The sequence below is a fragment of the Hibiscus syriacus genome, unplaced genomic scaffold, assembly GCF_006381635.1.
Source record: "Hibiscus syriacus cultivar Baekdansim isolate YM2019G1 unplaced genomic scaffold, ASM638163v2 tig00001644_pilon, whole genome shotgun sequence".
Taxonomy (NCBI): domain Eukaryota; kingdom Viridiplantae; phylum Streptophyta; class Magnoliopsida; order Malvales; family Malvaceae; genus Hibiscus; species Hibiscus syriacus.
The window spans coordinates 3010135-3015403 of NW_024061878.1; the positions used below are offsets into that span (position 1 = coordinate 3010135).

Sequence of the window (5269 nt, forward strand, 5' to 3'; positions counted from 1 at the left end):
TTATTTCATTTCATATCTTTTCAATTTCAGTTCCAACTTTTAACTCCCTTCTCCTTTATCCTTAAATTTGACGTCAATCCATCCATTAAAAGACTTAAAGAAGATAGCTATTTCCTTTCCCCAGTCATCGAGAGTAAATAATCTGTATGTTACTTTAAAAGTTTAATAAACTCTTTCTACTCACCCCCATTAAAACCCACACTAAAAACCTCTCCCCTTAAATTTCAAAACTTAAAATATTCCCTGATCTCTTCTCTGTCATTGTTTTGTTTCTACTCTTTTCACTTTACATCCAAAGGCTGATTTACCATTTCCAGAAATTTACATTTAAACAGTCCCTCTTTGTGTGTTATTATTATTATTTGTGCTGCTTATTTATATCTTTCTTTCACCACCTTTAAACTATTTGTTTCCGGTTTATTTAACAACATGAACAAAAATGGAAAAGAAAACATAAAAAACTAGGAGTGTATCAATGGAAACTCTGCTAAATTCCCAAATAGCTGCGTAAAAGATTTCATCTTTGTGTCAGGGGGCTCCTCTCATCTTCGTTGAACTTCAAAGGTTCCATCTTTCATTTCTCTGATTCAGTTCCTTTGCTATTTTTATTGAATTCCCTTATTAAGATCTCTTGGTTGGTTTTTTTATTTCTATTATTGTTTTCTATTTATCAGTTGTTTCTCTACGAACCCAGGATTTTGGTGCCTGTTTTGCACTAAAAAGATTCGAACTTTGGTCTTCTGTTTCTTGCTAGGATTTTGTAAAGATGGGTTGTAAGATGTTTGAATTGCTTTTCTGGGTTTCATCAGTCTTATGTTTGGCATGCTCTGGTAGAGTGTTTAAACCTGCAGACAACTACCTGATCGATTGTGGTTCACCCACTAAAAACACAATAGGTGGTCGAGTTTTCATGGCTGACGAGTTTGCCTCTAAATTCCTTTCTGCACCAAAAAGTGTTGTTGGAAACACTTCAAAATCGATTACCTCTTCAGATGCTTCAGGGTTCTATGAAACAGCAAGAATCTTTACCGGTGTATCTGAGTACACTTTTTCCATCAGCCAACGAGGATGACATTGGATTCGACTTTATTTCTATCCATCTGTTTATGCTAGTTATGATTTGAGCTTGGCAAGGTTCGATGTTTCCACTGAAAACCATGTCCTTCTCAGCAGTCTCCGTGTTGGAGCTCCTCTTGTCAAAGAATTCTCTGTTAATGTAACCACCAACAGCCTCACAATCACATTCACTCCTTCAGAGAATTCATTCACTTTTATAAATGCTTTAGGAGTTGTTTCGGCCCCTGATCGGCTTATTCTGGATGATGCTCGTACCGTTAAATCGTCGATGGGGTTCCAAGGCTTGATGTGGCAGGCACTAGAGACGGTTGCTAGGGTTAATATGGGAGGACCGATGGTCTCCTTCGACAACGATACACTTTCTCGGACATGGGTGCCTGATCAGAGTTTTCTTATTGAAAAGAATCTTGCCTCAACTGTATTGAATATTAGATCTGTCAAGTATGTTGATGGTGGATCAACACCAGAGATTGCTCCAGCTTCCGTTTATGGTACCTGCACCAAGATGAACTCCTTAGGCGACCCTAATAGCAACTTCAATCTGACCTGGGAATTCGATGTGGATCCGGGATTTCAGTACCTTGTTAGGTTTCATTTTTGTGATATTGTCAGCACGTCTCTTAATCAGCTGTATTTCAATGTTTTCATTGACTCCTTAATGGTTGTTCGGGACCTTGATCTCAGTACTTACTTGGTTAATGTTTTGGGTGCTGCATATTATATGGATTATGTTACAGATTCAGCCATGACGAATAAGCTTCGAGTAAGCATTGGTCCATCGGATTTACATGATGTTTACCCTGATGCCATACTAAATGGGCTTGAAATCATGAAATTGAACAATTCTGATGGCAGCCTCACAGGCTCGGGAACTGCGAGTACTTCTCGTTCAAGTTCGAAGAAGAAAGTTGGTGCTATAGTCGGTGTGAGTGTTGGGCTGGCTTTTGGAGTGCTGTTGCTGTTGGCAGGAGTTTTGTTTCTGTTCTGGAGACAAAGAAGACAACTGGCATGCCGGAGGGAATCGAAGACATGGGTTCCTTTTTCGACTAATGGAGGAACTTCACACACCATGGGGAGCAAATACTCCAAAGGAACGACTGCCAGTCTCAATTCAAATACAGGGTATCACATTCCTTTCCTAGCTGTTCAGGAAGCCACCAACAACTTTGATGAAAGTTGGATTATTGGGATTGGATGTTTCGGTAAGGTGTACAAGGGAGAGCTGAATGATGGTACAAAAGTAGTTAAAAGGGGAAATCTCCGGTCCCATCAAGGACTTGCCGAGTTCCGGACCGAAATTGAGATGCTATCCCAGTTCCGCCACCGCCATTTGGTGTCTTAATCGGTTATTGTGATGAAAAGAATGAGATGATCTTGATTTATGAATATATGGAGAATGGGACACTCAAGAGTCATCTCTATGGCTCAGGCCATCCAAGTTTAAGTTGGAAACAAAGGCTTGAAATATGCATTGGAGCAGCTAGAGGACTCCATTGCCTTCATACAGGCTATGCTAAAGCAGTTATTCACCGTGACGTGAAGTCTGCGAATATTTTACTTGACGAGAATCTCATGGCCAAAGTTTCTGATTTCGGGCTTTCAAAGACAGGTCCTGAAATTGATCAAACCCATGTCAGTACAGCCGTGAAAGGAAGTTTCGGGTACTTGGATCCAGAATATTTCAGAAGGCAACAGCTGACGGAGAAATCCGATGTATATTCATTTGGAGTGGTTTTGTTTGAAGTTCTTTGTGCAAGGACAGTCATAGACCCAACTCTTCAAATGGAAATGGTAAATCTAGCTGAATGGGCAATGAAATGGCAGAAAAGAGGACAGTTGCTACAAATAATTGACCCTAATCTCAAAGGGAGCATCAGGCCTGATTCTCTAAGGAAGTTTTGAGGAATTGCTGAGAAATGCTTAGCTGATTTTGGAGTCGACAGGCCCTCCATGGGGGATGTATTATGGAACTTGGAGTACGCTCTTCAACTTCAGGAGGCTGTCGTTCAAGGTGATCCTGAAGACAACAGTACAAACATGATCGGTGATCTTTCTCCGCAAATTAATGATTTAAGTCAGCTTGATCCCACTGTTTCGTCTGCTCGGTTCGAATTGTCAAGTGTGGATGACCTCTCAGGTTCTTCAATGAGTAAAGTGTTTTCCCAACTGGTGAAGTCTGAAGGCAGGTGAATATATGATTATATGGTTTCATCTGATCCACCAAAGCTTGCAACATCCGAGTAGATAAACTAAATTTCTTTTACTTCGTTTCGAAAGGTCAAAATTTCGAGTTCCTTTGTTTTTTCATGTGGTACTGCCGGTTTCTTTGGTTAGTCATCAGAGAAAACAGGGTGAAGCTTTGTTCTAAAATGAACTTGCATTAAGTGTTGTGACCGCCTCCATGTACAGCAATGCAAATTCGCAAATCAGTGAGTGAATCACTGAGTCATTGCTTCATTTATTTATGAATCTGTTACCCTTGAATTTCTCATATTCAAAGAAACTACAATATTTGAACAAAATGAATTCTGTTGGCAGTAAATAAGTGAGCGAGTATATTTGGCATAATCATACCTTGAGAATAAAGTTCTACATCACTGTTTAATCCATCACCCATTTGAGAACCGGCTGCAGTAGCAGAAACAGCAACAAATGATGAGTGCACATGCACCAAATTGCCATACTCAGATTTTATATTAGGAGGACAGACTTCTAAAATTTCAAAGGGAGATGAGTTTTAAGGAAGAGAACATATTATTAATAAAAAATAAAAAAATATTTAAATTATATGATAATTTAAAATTTTCGGAAACAACTGTCTCTGTCTGTTCTCGTCACTATCAATCCCTGAATCCAGTCCAATCTTGGGAGTAGAGCAGGCTGGTCATGATGAAAGCTCGCTTGAAATAACAAGATTCATCAAGCTGGTGCCGAAGTTTCGAAGCTTCTCACAGCCAAATTTTATAGTACTCCATGTGTTAAAAATAAATCTTACACTTAATCCTTTTTTAAAAATATATTCTTGCTATATTTCTCCAAATATATTGTATCCAAATTCGATTGAGAGTTGTTTCTACTATAAATAAAAGAAGTATTTGATATACTGAAGATGTCTAATTGTATGCACAATCAATATTATTAGTACTATACAAACATGTTACTGATAAGAGCATTGCGGTGTCTTCAGTATAATTTAATCTTTAAAATGTTTAAAACAATTGGATTTCAGAACATCATACCTCAAACAATTTACCTACTCTCCCATTATTATCATGACAAGAAATTGCAATTATGTCAATGTCATCATAACAAATGATGGGTAGCAACAATTAAATTCTAACACTTGGTAATCCATGGAGAATTTTTGGTAGTTGATAACTACTCGGTTAATCATGCATTTAATTGTGGAATATTACAATACCAGTTGTTTTTACCTACTTGAGTCACTAAATATTTATTGAGATAAGTGTTGAATATATATATATATATATATATATATATATATATATATATAAAGATTTTCTAATTCATAAACATTTAAAAATTATAAATATTTGCACGAACCAAGTGACTTCTGTGGTAAACAAATTGTTGTTATTCCCGTGGACACGGGTTTGAGCACTATAGATGTCAGGAGTATGAGCATTCAATATTGAAAGGTTGAGAGTTACTCTTGAACAGATACTGAATTGTACTTATTCCAAATTATTAAAAAAAATATAAATATTTAATCTATATTTTAATATAAATGAAACATGGATGTCAAATTTAAAAGTTAAAAATCAAATACTATTACTAGTTAGGCTAGCTTATTATAATAACCAGTGATTTAAATAGTGGCACTTGATATTGATAGCACCTATGATATAGCAATAGTGGTATCCTCTGCGACCGTTATTATATAATCAGGATATTTGTAATCTTCGCAATAGCGCTCGAGATGTCGTAATCGTGAAAAATACGGCGTGACCGAAAATACAATCGTAACCATTATTTGAATCTCTGATAATAAAAACCCAAGTTATGATTTAGTATTTATAATAAAGAAGGATGGAGAAAGATATAAAATCCATAGTCGATTAGTGCAAAGCAAACTTGCATTGTAAGTTACATACTATCTTTTGGACTTTTTTGCACTAAAAATACATTAGTTTTTCCCCCATCATTGCTTATACTATGATGGACACTCGAA

The 5269-nt window shown here is 36.8% G+C and overlaps 1 pseudogene; it reads left to right on the top strand.

Moving 5' to 3' along the window:
* The first annotated feature begins 766 nt into the window (after positions 1-766).
* LOC120128770 lies at positions 767-3465 on the top strand (annotated as a pseudogene).
* Positions 3466-5269: the final 1804 nt, after the last annotated feature.